The following is a 14,353-nucleotide window of genomic DNA, read 5'->3' as shown; positions in this document are numbered from 1 at the left end:
GAGTGGACAGTGAGAGAGAGAGAGACAGAGAGAAAGGTCTTCCTTTTTCCGTTGGTTCTGTGGGGAGCAGCTGGGAGCAACTCGGACTAGACTAAGTTACTGGAATTAAGACTTATTCTATGCATCTGCTCTCCCACAATATGGCTCTGGGAGAGGAGCAAACAGCTTCTACCCAGCTGCCTTTCACCAACTTGACAAGCTGCAGGAGCTGCTCCTGATTGGAGGAGAGCAGCGTACTCGGCGTGTGGGTAGCAGAGTTGGGATTGGCGGAAGAGGACTATAAAGGAGGAGAGAGACAACATGCACCAGGAACATCTATCTGAAGGAACACCTGAGCAGCCCCCGAGAGAGCCGGCCGGCGGTGTGCCGCTCCCCCGCGGAAGTGGAGAAAAGTGGCAGGGGCAGTAGCCAACCCGGGAAGAACCAGCAGCAAACCCGGGGAGGGCCGAGCAGACGAAAGAACAGCGCAGGGTCCTGTGTCATTCCTCCACGAAGAGGGGGAGCGACATAATGGTGCTGTGACTCGGATATGAAGCCTAGGCAGGGTTTAGTGTCGTTCCTCCATGAAGAGGGGGAGCAACAGGTTCACCCTCCAATAGCCGCCGTGGCCGGCGCGCTTTGGCCAGCGCGCTTCGGCCGGCGCACCACACTGATCCGAAGCCAGGAGCCGGTTGCTTCTCCTGGTCTCCCATGGGGTGCAGGGCCCAAGGACTTGGGACATCCTCCACTGCACTCCTGGGCCAGAGCAGAGAGCTGGCCTGGAAGAGGAGCGACCGGGACTAGAACCTGGTGTGCCGGCGCCGCAGGCGGAGGATTAGTCTATTGAGCTGCGGTGCCGGCTCACCACCTGTGTTCTTGAAAGACCTCAGGCATCAGTAAATCAAGGATCTCAACAGTCTCCCTCTCAGGGTGCGATGGGGGACCTGTGTCTGCAGAGTCACTGCAGGGAGGAGGCTGGCAGGAGAGCCACTGACCGCGCACCTGCAGGGCTGCCCCTGGAGGAACTGTTGTCTTGGTGATGTGTCTCATCGACTCATTTACTGATTTTCCTTGGGCTTATCTCAGTGACTTGAAGGCAAAATGAAAGAAAATGAATGACTGAGTTGACCTGAATTTTGGAATTGTTAAGAAAGCTGGATTAGAAGATCAAGGGGACTGGGACATGAGGCTACCCCACGGATTAAACTGAAAAAGAAAGAAGTAAAGCCAACAACTGGCTAATAAACTCAAATAATTGGGAGGGGTTAGGAGACTGAAAGGCTGGGTCAGACGACAAGTCTGGAGGGAGATATTAAGGACAGGATGTGGCAGACAGAGCGACTTCCATCTGAGGAGACCCACCTGGAGCCGCTCCAGGCGACACAGGGTGTAGTTAAACCCCACATGCAGGGGGAGGACACAGCAAACGAGGCAAGGCCACTCTTGTTCCCTGCGCTGAACTCCAACCATTCTGTTGCCAAGAGGATCTCCTCAAAATGTTTTGCTGGCAAGGCATTCAATAATTAGTAACCATTCTCATAAAATCCCTCTGACACCTTCCTTAATATCTGTAAAGGCTGTTGAGTGGGGCTGAGTAGACATAAAACATACAATAAGGAACACTAATAATATATATAATATATATGCTGAAAACGGACATAAAACATACAATAAGGAACACTAATATAGAATACTGATCATGTATCACATACTATATTGAAAAAAATGAGAATTAATTGAACTGGAAGATACTTCAAAAAGTTGTGGGAAAATGAAATTTAGAGATGCTTATCTTGATGCAAAAACTAATTTGAAATCCATGTGCAGTTGTTTGACAATATGTATTTTTCCACAAACTTTTTGAAGATCCTTCATATAAGTTGTCCACTAAATCACCAAAAGTCTTTTAGGGATACTGTCTTATCAATATCTGCTATATAGGTCCAGGAAATAGCTCAAAAAACTATGAATCTTGTCCTCAATGTATCTCTCTTCTCTCTGCCCTATCTCCTACTCTCTCTCTCTCTCTCTCTTCTTTGGGGTTCATTCATTCATTCAACAAATACATGTCAGAAATTATTCAGATGGTAGGACCACAGCAGTCACAGCAGTTAGAGAAGTTAACTATGCTCACATAAAGCTTAAATTCTGTGTGGTTTTTTTTTTGTTTGATTTTTTTTTTTTTTTTTTTTTTTTTTTTAGGCAGAATGACAGAGAGAGAGAGAGGGAGAGACACAGACACACAGAGAAAAATCTTCCCACTTCTGGTTCACTCTCTGAATGCAAACAACAGCCAGAGCTGGGGGGCAGGCCAAAGCAAGGAACTCCATCCATATCCCATGTGAGTGGCAGGGGCCCAAGTACCTGGGCCATTTTCTGCTCCCTCCCATGTGTATTAGCAGGCAGCTGGATCAGCTGAGCAGCCGGGACATGAACCAGCAGTCCATTCTAATCAGCAGCTTAACGTGCTGTGCCATAATGCTGGCCCCAAGCTTAAATTCTAAAAGGAGATATCAGTTGATAAGCAAGTGAACATATTCATCAATAATTTCAGATGGTAAAAGTGGTGAAAACAATAAGTAATGTGTGAAATTTAATATTCGATACTGATTTGTATATTCAGTCTGCATTCTATGTAAAATTGTCATATATTAGGTATAGATCCCCATAATCCTAGAAGAAATTGAGGAATAAGCAACAAAAATTACTATCCAATATGAACTATTGACATAACAGAAAAGCAGTAGTTTGCGGATCCTTAGAATGTTTGGTTTAATTAAAGACGAATCACAAATATACAATGAAGTTTTAACAGAAAGCATGTGTAATAAGTGCCTGCCCCACTGAGAGTCTTACCTGTACAGATATCTGGTTAAGAATACCCAGAACTTTTTTCCTTTCTGTGAAAATTAACATCTGGATCTGAGATCCCTCAAGAAGAATCTCCTAATCCAGGATTTCTTTTTTTTTTTTTTTTTTCAAAAATTTTAAAAGGTTTATTTATTTATTTGAAAGGCAGAGTTACAGAGAGGCAGAGGCTGAGAGAGAGAGAGGGAGAGATTCTTCCATCTGCTGGTTCACTTACCAAATGGCTGCAATGGCCAGAGCTGGGCCCATCCAAATCCAGGAGCCGGGGCCTCTTCCAGGTCTCCCACACTGGTGCAGGGGCCATCTTCCACTGCTTTCCCAGGCCACAGCAGAGAGCTTGATCAGAAGTGGAGCAGCTGAGACTCAAACCAGCACCCAAGTGGGATGCTGGTGCCGCGGATGGAGGCACTCCGACAGCCCACTACACCACAGTGCCAGCCCCATCCAGGGTTTCTAATTCAGACTCCATCGTCTAATTACCATGTTCTTTCCTTGAAGAACTACAGTGTAAGATTTTTGTTCAGTTTCAAAGAATGATTTAGCAAACCACACTTGGCAAAAAGAGATCACTGGGGCCGGCGCCATGGCTCACTAGGCTAATCTTCTGCCTGCGGTGCCGGCACCCCAGGTTCTAGTCCCAGTTGGGGTGCCAGTTCTGTCCTGGTTGTTCCTCTTCTAGTCTAGCTCTCTGCTGTGGCCCGGGAAGGCAGTGGAGGATGGCCCAAGTGCTTGGGCCCTGCACCCGCATGGGAGACCAGGAGGAAGCACTTGTCTCCTGGCTTCAGATCGGCGCAGCACGCTGGCCGCAATGCACCGGCCACTTGGCGGGGGGAACCAATGGAAAAAGGAAGACCTTTCTCTCTGTCTCTCTCTCTCTCTCTCTCTCTCTCTCTCTCTCTCACTGTCTAACTTTGCCTGTCAAAAAAAAAAAAAAAATCATTGGAGCCTTACCTTAGAAGACCATGTGAATACTTTCAGGTGTTTGGTTCTACAGCCAAGACCGTAAGAGAAAATGTAGGTTTTCTCTAGGATCAAGGGAGAAGTAAAACAAGGATCCGATGGAGGATTTTCTCCTTTTAATCCAACCGGTTAGTGTAACTAGCGTACCAGCATCTTGCCTTACAATCAGAATCCCATCCACTCACAGAATAGTATTATGTCCCTTGGAGGCCCACCAACCCAGAGCCCTTTAGTCTAAGTGCTTTTCCTATGAAATTCCGGAGCAAGGATGATCCTATTTGTACTTTTGTTCATCCTTCTTTTTTAAGAAACTAAAAACATTTAAGGGCACATATGTTGTGCCTACTATATCCTCAAGAGAACCAAATTAAAACAGACTGGGCAGATTTCCTACACCCTATTCACAAATGGAACTTGGGTTAGTCTTCTCTAGAGAGCGGGCGGCGGCCAGGCTGGGAACGCATGTTCTAGAAGTCGGGTGTTGTCATCTCCTGCTTTCCCAGCTCACTGGTGTCCCAGGCACAAATCAACAGGATGTCCTAAAACACTGAAGAGAATCTCAGTGGCCCCTGGCATCCATAGTGTTGTCCTCTGTGTTTGACAGTGGCTCCTGCTGGAGTGTGAGCTCAGAGAAAGATAATCTGTTGGCGTGCACCAAATGGCCACAGGTCCTGCTGCCTTCCCTCGCTTCTCTCTCCCCCTCTGCAGGAGGCAGGCATGTTTGCTTCCAGCTCCTCCCAGAGCAATCAAGGAAAGAGAGCTGAAAAACCACCCTGGAACCTTTAGGACCCCTTGGATAGACGCAGAGACAGAGAGCACACATTGGTATTCTTTTTTTATTGTAGAACATGTGCTTTGGTCTCTCCCTCTGGAGGAGAGCCTTTCTACTTATCCTCAATCTTTCTCTGCATTATGCAGCAGTCCTATTTTTGCACAGAATTTCTCAACTAGTGTTTGAGTTAGCAGCAGTATCCCTTAGCCTGCCTCTGCCACTCTGCTTTTCAGCTCCTAGACCTCAGTGGAGTTCTTGCCGCCCCCATGTCATCCCACTTTGGACAACTCGCACCTTCTCACAGGAGTGAAGGGCAGGGCTCAGCCTTCAGAGCCTTATCTAAACATTCATCTTACATCTGTAGTAAGGATCCAAGCTCTTAAGAAGCCACCAAGTGAAGCTTGTGGTGGAAGCAGCATGATACAAGAATGGAAACAAAGCAGCTCTTTAAATATGTCCCCTGCAAACTTTTCTATTCTGTATAAAACGAAACTGTGCTTGGGAAATCAAGCATCCTGCTTTTAAATCTTTTCACAATAGGGGCACCACAGCAGAATTTAAGGGACTCAAATCTCTTTTCTTGAGGTGGATTGCCACATAATATTAATCCATGTGCCGTGCTGCCACTGCAAAACAGACATACACCTTGACTTCAGTGGGTTTATGGCCCAACACATTCCTCACAGGTTGAAAATAACCTTACGTCAAAAAGGTGGAATACACCTTAACCTGCTGAACACCTTAGCTTAGCCTAGCCTACCTTGAATGTGCTTGGATGGCTTACTTTCACCCTACACTTGGGCAAAATCATTGAATAGGAAGGCTATTTTACAGCAGTGCTGAAGAGCTCAGGTCATTTTATTGAATCCAGTAAACCGGAGACTGTGGGTTGCTACCCCCCCGCCATAGCATGGCTGCCTGGGAACGGTGCTCACTGCTGCTACCCAGCATTGGGAGACCATATCCTACTGCAGATTGCTAGCCCAGGAGAAGACCAGAATTCTACTGGATGCATCTTGCTTTCACACCATCAAGTTGAAACATTCTAAACCAAATCATTGAAGGTCCATCTATATTTGCAGTCCTGATAGTGGCTCCTGGTGTATGATACTTACAACTGATTTAAGTGACTGATGGTCAATTTTGCTGACTCTTCTTGAGCACAAAAATCTCTTTTGCTGTGTGTATTTTACAGAATGCAGCAATATACCAGCTTAGAATAATAACAGCATTTTAAATGTTAGTGAAAATCAAAACCTCGATTACTGTACTATTTGTTTCCATGTGTGATTCTTCTATCTTGTGGTAGTTAAAGGACGATTAACACCTTAGAGTAGAACTTAATAATATTTGTTTAAAGCACATTTTGTTTTGCGAAAAATGAATCTCAGTAATTACCAAAAAGAAAAATGTACACAATCTCTTTATCATGACCTTTAGTCAGAATGATGAACAGTATTTAATTTTAGTAAAGAATGCTTTAAAGCCCAGTATGCCAAGTCATTGACTTCTTTCTTAAATTGGAAGTTATATTTCAGCATTAAAACAGACTCTAGATTTCAAATAGTCTTGAACTATAAAGACGATAAGAATAATCAATTTTTTTCTAATATAGTAAACTAATCTTCTTGCCAACATACTATCCTGGTGGAAGTACTTATAAAAGAAGGTGAATTATGGCAGTTCCTGCCACCCACATGGGAGATCTGGATCGATTTCCTGGCTTCTGCTCAGACCAGTCAGTCCCAGCCATTGTAGGCATTTGAAGAGTGAGCCAACAAATGGGAGCTCTTCCTGTCTCTCTCACCCCTCCTCCACTTTATCTCTGTATGCTTTAACTGTTTACTTGCCTAGCTGTTCCCCCAATGTACTATAAGATTCTAGAGTTGGTGTTTTTTTTGTTTGTTTGTTTTTGACAGGCAGAGTGGACAGTGAGAGAGAGAGAGAGAGAGAGAGAGAAAGGTCTTCCTTTGCCGTTGGTTCACCCTCCAATGGCCGCCGCGGTTGGCGCACCGCGCTGATCCGATGGCAGGAGCCAGGTACTTATCCTGGTCTCCCATGGGGTGCAGGGCCCAAGCACTTTGGCCATCCTCCACTGCACTCCTGGGCCATAGCAGAGAGCTGGCCTGGAAGAGGGGCAACCAGGACAGAATCCGGCGCCCTGACTGGGACTAGAACCCGGTGTGCCAGCGCTGCAAGGCGGAGGATTAACCTAGTGAGCCACAGCGCCGGCTGATTCAAGAGTATTTTTAAAATTTATTTATTTGAGAGAGAGAGAGAGGGAGAGCGAGTGAGCAAGCACTCCCATTTGCTGGCTTACGCCACAAATGCCTGCAACAGCAGCGACTGGGCCGGACAGGGCAGAAGCTGGCACTCAATCGAGGTCTCAGATGTGGGTGGCAGAAACCCAGTTACTTGTGCTGTGACCACTCTCTCCCAGGATCTGCACTAGCAGGAAGCTGGGATTGGGAGCTGAACCCAGGTATCAAACCCAGGTACTCCTATGTAGGATGAGGTCTTCTCCTCTGGCCACGTGCCCACCCCTTGATTGAGGGGGATTTTTACCTGTGGATCCCGGGGTCTAATACTTGGCCTGGTACTTGGAGGTAATCTCTACATTTATGAAATGAATAACCTTTTTTTTCTAAGAAAAACATAAGTACAAAATAGAGTTGTATTGATATTTAAATGCTATGGAAAAATTAGTAGTTTAAGATGTTCAAGATGATGTTGCATTAGTGGGCAATGTCCTACATTTTGGAAAACAGCTCATCCTACCAGTGAAAATAAAACTATATCCCAACATGCAAAGAAATCATAAAATTTAACTGTGAGTTATCTACAAAATTGACTTCTGTTTTGGAGTAAACACCACAACACATTTCCTCTGATAAGAAATATCTACAACCATCCAACCTCAGCTCCTCTTCCGTCTTTTTCCAAATCAATTCTTTCAGCATTGTGTGGTGTTATAGGGGTTTATAAAAACTGATTTGAAGAGTTTAAAGTACTTAATTTAGTAAACATATTATGTAAGAGCATAGGTTTCATGGTTTTCATTAATATAACCTCAGAAAATATAATACTCAGAAAATATTCACATAAATTTTACTATGATTTAATTCTAGAAAATAAACTCGATTTTAAATGCAAGTTAAAAAAACCCGTTTAAAATATTTTGATCTTTATATTACCTATTTTATACTTGCAACAATGTTTCATATCTAACAATGTGTTGTTCTTCATCTGCTACATTTTGATTCCTGAAACCTTAAAATATATCAGATTTAGGGACTGTCTTCCAAGATGGTAATATACAAGGATGCTTCAAAAAGTTTGTGGGAAAAGTTAAAAGGTAAGTTCATTTTAGTGCAAAAAAAAAAAAATTGAAATCCATTCATTCAAGGGTTCTTCAAAAAAGTAAAGGAAAAATGCCTCTTACAAAAAAAAACACCCTACATTAATTTCATTTTTTTGCACCAAAATACTTATCTTTTGTTCTATTCTCCCAAAAACTTTTGGAAGAACCCTCACATTTCTCATTTATTTTTACACATGGATTGCTGGGTTAGCTCATTAAGCAAAGTTATTACCTTATCAAGTACTATTTAATACACTCATTCTGAATGCAGCCGAAAGGTAAGTTGCCGGGACAGTGCGACCCTCCACTTGTAAATGCCTACAATGCGGAAGTCCACTGTTAACCGACTTTTGAGTTTCCGTACCCTAGGTACAGCTAATTTACGAGGCAGTCCCTCTCCACAACGGAGTGAGAACTTTGAGCCCTGAGTGCAGTATCCTTGTGAACTGCCTGCCTCTGAAGGAATCACCCATGGTGAAGACAGAAGATGAGTTCCTAACCCTGGGTTCTGAGGTACAGCGCCTGAACGAGGCAATCATTCCAAGCGAGCTTCAGCTGTAATGAATACAAACTCTGTTTCTTTGGCATGCAAACAAGGCATCATTTCAACCAGTGACAGCCAGCTTCACGTTTTACGCTTGGATCAAAGGAGCAGGGCAATTTTAAAGTTGGCTTCTGTTAGCATAGGTCGGGTTAGGGATCCTGCGCTTTCTCAGGCCCTCGTCCGTCTCAGCCAGCTGGCAGAGCAGGACAGTCGTACAGCTCGGCCCTTTAGTAAACGGCCCAGCAGGGGCGTCTCTGTTACCTCCGGCAAGGCCAGGGGTCACTGGGTCAGAAAAGTCAACGGAAGCCCTAGGAGGGCCCCGGCCCGGGAGCTGGAGCTCCGCGAGCCGCGGGCCTGGGGTCTGGGCCGGGGCGGCGTCTCTCCCCCACGCGTGCAGCCCGCAGCAGCAGGTGCAGGCGGGCGGGCTGAACCCACAGGTGTCTCAGTGTTATCACAGCATCCTCCCGCCGGCCCCACCCACCGGGAGGGGGCTTAAGTATCTCCGACAGCCCGTGTCTCCCCGACGGGCTGGCGAGGCGGCGTTAGCCGGGGAGGCTCGGCTTCCTCGGCGGCGCCCCTCCAGCCAGACCCGCGACGCGCGGCGTCCCCGGGGCTGGGAGGGCAGGAGGACGCGAGGGGAGAGAGGAGTCACGAAACCTCTTCCGCCTCCTCACAGAGAGGCCTCCCCTCAGTTCCACGGCATTAGTCAAACGAAGCCCAAGCCAAACAGCCGCCCCCGGCCGTCGCGACCGGCCAGCTTAAGGAGCGTCCCAGAGGAGCAGAGGCCCCGCGAGGGATACACCATTCGGCCAGAAGGCGGGGGGAGGGGAGGCAACAGTGTCCCCTGGCGCCCAGGCTCTGTCGCACGGGGCAAGGCCGCCACTTGCAGAGCCACACCGCGGGTCCACGTGACGCTCGTCTCGTGGCCCAGGACCCCGGAATCGGGGCTTCCTCCGCTCGCTCCCGCCGCGGACGTTCCGCATCGCCCCCCGCAGTACGCTTGGTAGGATCCGGGGCGGGGCGGGGTGGGGTGGGCCGGCGCTCCACGTGCGACCGCGCGATCCGCGCCGGGTTCCTGCGGCTCCGCAGCCTCTGCCGCCACCTCGGGGCGGAAAGGGGCGGGGCCTCAGGGGCGGGCCGGGGGTGGAGCCTCGGGGGCGTGGCGGAGGCGTGGGCGGGGGGCGGGGCGCTCCTGTGGCTGCTCTGGCCCGGGCTCTGAGAGGAGCTGGGTAGGTTCGGCGCCGGCAGGAAGACGCTGGGGCTGACGAGAGTCCGACGCCCGGTGCTCGGGACTTTCTCCGAGGTACGAGCGCCTGGGGCCTTCCTGGACTCCCCCACACCCAGCCCGGCCGTGACGCCCGGGCCGCCCGCTGTGCCCCCTGTCGGCCCGGGGCGGCGGCGGCGCCGGGACGGGGTTCGGCGGGGTTTCGGAAGTCGGGAGTCCCGGCGCGGCAGAGCCCGGTCTCCGCGTCTTTCTTCGCCTTCCTGCTGCGCTGGGCGTCGGGCAGCGGGCGGGCGGGCGGGCGGGTCGCCTCTCCGCGAGTCGGAGCTCGCCCACGCTGAGGCGGGAGGACGGGGCCCCGGGGCAGCCGGGCCGCGGGGGAGGCGCGGAGCTGCGGGGCCGCCTGGGCGGCGAGGGCGGGGGGCCGGGCCGGGCCGAGGGCTGCGCTCCCGGGCCCCCGGATTTCAGCGCTCCTGGCGCCGTCCGTCTCGCTCGCCGGCTGGGACCCGAGCCCCGCGTTGTTGGCGGGGCTGTGCCGGGCCGCCTGTTGTGCGCGCGCGGAGGCCGGGCAGCCTGGGCTGCGGGGAGCGACCCGGACCCGCGCGCAGCCTCTGCCCCTCGGCCCCTGGAAGTGTCCGGCCGCGAGGGCTGGAGGCTGAGCTGGGACACGGGTCGGGGGCACGGCCTGCTGACTTGAGGTTCCTGGGGTGGTGGTGGGGGGAGCTGCGGCGCGCAGGCCGGACCCCGGGCTGAAGAGACCTCCATCCAGCCTGTGCTCCGGGCGCTGTCAGCAAGGACAGCTAGGGCCCCCCCTGTGGGCATCGCGAGGCTTAAAACCCCCGCCTCGAGCCCCGGGACGGCAAAGCCTTACTGGTGAGGCTGTTTTCTTAGGGCTTGGATGGGTGGAAAGCTGTCAAAACAGGCATATTGAAAAGTTGCAATGCTAGCCGGCACATTTTTCGGACCATGCAGTTGTGTAAGCACTGTCCAAAAAATGCTGGCTCGTGTACCCCCTTCCACCCTTGCCGGGCTTTCTTTGTTGTTTTCTTCTCTCGTTCTCGTGTGTGTGTGTGTGTGTGTGTGTGTGTGTGTAGCAAGTGTCTGTTTTGCTGCGTTTCCCTCGGGAGCTGTGCACTGCCCGCAGCGGGGAAGGAAAACTTGAGGCGGCGTTCTCGGGTTGCTTTTGACTTTAAACCTGCCTTCCCCTGCCTTTCTGAACGTGGAGAGAGAAGCTGTCTCTTGCTGGGTTTCCCACGTTATGTTTCCTTCCCCTTCTTCTCTGGGACCCGGGCGATGTTTGTTGCTGCTTTTGTAAGCATCTATTTCAATTTAGGTTTTGCACGAAATACTCCCTGTAGCCACAGGGTGTAGTTGAGGGATTAGAAAATACTGTTGGAGAAAGCCGCTGGTGGCTTCATTTTCCAAGAATGTAAGCCATTTCCTTTCTGTGATTTCGGGGAGTTGATATTTCACAGCATCAAAACTTGGTGGGGAAATTTTTCCGTAATACATCTGTCATTAAAAAGCCTTGTGACTTTTGGGTTTCCTTCTTAAAGCATTGCATAAATTTAGAATTGGCACTGTTGAAGGGTAAGCAGTTTTTTTAGTATCTGGAGCATCAGGAGACGATTGTGGAAAGTAGTTGTAACAAGCAGGCGGTACAAATGGTCTGCAGGTTGGAGTGTGGGGGAGGGAGAAGACCAGAAGAGGCAGGAAACCAGATGCCGTTGTCCTTTGTGGTATAGAACTCCCCACACCTAATCCTTTTCCTTGGGTGTGGTTTTGAGAAATCAGTTTTATTTTAAAAATGAAAATACTTAACAGTATTTTCTTGAATGCTGTTTTTCAGTGTGTTGGTAAACACGGAGGGTTCATAATTTCATATTAAAATGGCCCTTTGGCAGAAATTATTAGGTGAAAAGGGTCTCGCAGGGGCTATCTCGTGTCAGGTTATCTGCAGGATAGCTTCTCCAGAAAGCAGACTGACTGTAAGCTGAACTAATTTTCCGCGCTTTGAGTTGCTGGTGAGAATCCTGGTGTTCGGACGGTGGTGGGCCGCAGGAACCAGCAGTTCTTCCAGTGCTCAGAACATTCGAAGGCAGGGAAGTCCCTGTCTGGTTCCAACTCCTCCTTGTTGAGGGCAGCAGGGGAAGCTGCCAGCTTCAAGTACCTTAGTTGAATTTGAAGATTGAAATGCCCCTGGCTCTGCAGGAAGACAACAGAGTGAAGACAGTGCTTTTGAAAACAGAATGCCAGTGTGCTAGGTGATAGTCCTCTAGCTGCAAGTGAGTTCTCCAAATGATGGTCATTCTGCTGGGCTAGCGGTATTGGGGGAGGGGGTTGTAGAGTATTTTCTAGTTTCTGGAGTTTGCGCCCGCAGTTAACTCTGCTTATAAAGCTTTTGGCTTTCAGAACTTATGACATAATAGCTGTGTAGCCTTTGTGGCAGATGCTTGAAATGAAGGTTTCAGACAGAATTGTTTTTGACTGAGCTGTCAGGTTCAGAGTTGAGTGCAAAGGAGGCTCCTGTCTCAACTTACTTTTTTTTTTTTTGATAAAGTGCTTCTTTGTAGTTTTCATCTTAGATGCTACACATTTGATTTCTAGAGCTGTGGTTAAAAAAAAAAAACCTGCAAACAATTACTTTATTACATGAAGGCCAGTACCAAGAAAAGATTAATTCAGTCCAGATGTAAAAATGTATGTGAGTTTTAGATTTGGATGATCTCAACAAGTTTCCCCTTTTGTTGATGAGGCTGCCTGGATCCCAGATGGCATTCACAAATTATCCCTTAGTTTTCTGAGCTGCAAACCAAATTTCATGGCTTTCTCTTGTCCTTTTAATATTGTTTTTGGTCTTCTAAAGGGTGGAAAGCTTTCTGCATTTATACAGCAGTGATTTTTTTTTACTCATTAATGCAGGCTCAAAAATGCTTCTGTGTAGATGAGGAAAAATATTTCTTTAATAAGTGGGAAAGCAGGAAGTATTCGGTGTTGTATCCTTATGGGCAAAGCACAGCTTTGGCTTTCACTTACACCGTCCCGACTTTGTTGTTTGAAACACAAGGAGTTGTGATTGTGATTGGCATCTCCAGCAGCATCCTGCTGTAACACACTTTGTGGTTTCAGGGGTAGCAGCTGGTATGATGCTCCTCAGCCTGTACCTCCCTTTTTGTCTGGCCAAGTCTCAGCAAACACAACCCAGAAGAAAACTTGAGTGTAATGGAGTTTGGAAGCGTGTTTGTTGCATACTTAAAGTAACATAGTTTTGGGAAGCCTTAGTGTGATGATGTCATTATGCAGTTTGAAAGTTGACCACATTGTGATTGCGTATAATAGACAGTCAAGAGGAGGCAGGAGGATTAGCAAAGAATCAGTGAAGGAATCTTCTGAGTAATAAAATTTTGTCTAAAGTAGATCCTCCCTAAAGCCCAAGCGGGAAAACTGGCATTGTTGGTCTCCCTGGTTAAACTTTGATAAAGGGGCTGGTTGAGAGCACTTTTGTGAGTTGCACGTTATCTTTAGGAAGAGGCTTTGGGGGGCCTTTACATAAGTTAAAGGGATAATTTGAGAGCCTTGAAATCTAGGATATCTAAACTTAGAAGGGTGAGTATTCAAAACAAAGCCGAGAGGGAGAACTTTAGTTTAAAAGGAAATTAGAGAATAGCATCTTTTCTGCTAAGCAGGGAGAATTACAGTGGTTAGACTAAGGTGCCTTCTGTGCACAACACGGAGGAGGGCTGCTAATTGATATTTATGCTCAGACCCTTGCCTGCCTCGGTGTGGGAAGCTAAGTAATGTGCAGGGACTGGATGCTTAGTAGCAGCCCCCCAACCTGCTCCCCCAAGAGCCGCTTCCCCTTTCAAAGACTGGGAGCAGTTTTTGAGCGCTAATGGTTCTGCCTCCGATGCTGTGGGATCAGAGGGACTCTATAACAGTAATGGCTGGAAGTTTGTATCACGTTGTGGGTGAGAAGCAGCCTGCCTGCTGATCTTTTAAAGTGATTTAGTGTTGTAATTACTTCAGATGCACGCTTGTATCCTGTCACTTGTTCTGTGTATCAGATGGAGCAGTCAGGCAGGCAGTGTGCCACACTGATCAAAGAGGAATTGTGGGCCTCTGAGAAGGGGAAAGAAATCGTTGATCTGACAGCCGGTTACAGTGCTGCAGGGAGAGAAGAATGCTGAAACTCGTTCACAGGGGAACCAGGTGTGGTTCCCAGGTACAGGCAGCATTGGAGTTGTCTGTCCTAGCCTTTTCCTGAGTGTCTTTCCCCGCCCGCCTAGCCTCAGCCAGCACAGTTCAGTCTACACAGGCAGAACCTAGGCAGAGATTTGGCCAGTACCCACATCTTTGTATGAATTTGTTGGGTGAGTGGGATAATTCTGCTCAAAAGTATCTTTTTGAAACCCTTAGTATTCCAACAAGAGTGTCAGATTGTTAAGTCAACAACAGGAGTCACTGTGTACTTACTCCTCATGTGGGATCTCTGTCCTTAATGTGTTGTCCAGTGTGAATTAATGCTATAACTAGTACTCAAACAGTATTTTTCACTTTATGTTCTGTGTGGGTGCAAACTGATGAAATCTCTACTTAATATATACTAAATCGATCTTCTGTATATAAAGATAATTGAAAATGAATCTT

The 14,353-nt window shown here is 48.2% G+C and overlaps 1 protein-coding gene across 2 annotated transcripts in view; it reads left to right on the top strand.

Annotated features, from left to right (window-relative positions):
- The first annotated feature begins 9,640 nt into the window (after positions 1-9,640).
- The window catches only part of FRMD6 (FERM domain containing 6), an 80,584-nt gene continuing 75,871 nt past the window's right edge, over positions 9,641-14,353 (top strand). For both annotated transcript variants that reach the window (XM_051822842.2, XM_051822841.2), the window contains exon 1: positions 9,641-9,787. The gene's annotated coding sequence lies outside the window, so the exon portion shown is untranslated. The remainder of the gene's footprint in view (positions 9,788-14,353) is intronic.

The sequence above is a fragment of the Oryctolagus cuniculus genome, chromosome 12 (genome assembly GCF_964237555.1).
Source record: "Oryctolagus cuniculus chromosome 12, mOryCun1.1, whole genome shotgun sequence".
Lineage (NCBI taxonomy): Eukaryota > Metazoa > Chordata > Mammalia > Lagomorpha > Leporidae > Oryctolagus > Oryctolagus cuniculus.
This window is presented reverse-complemented; position numbering and strand designations above follow the sequence as displayed.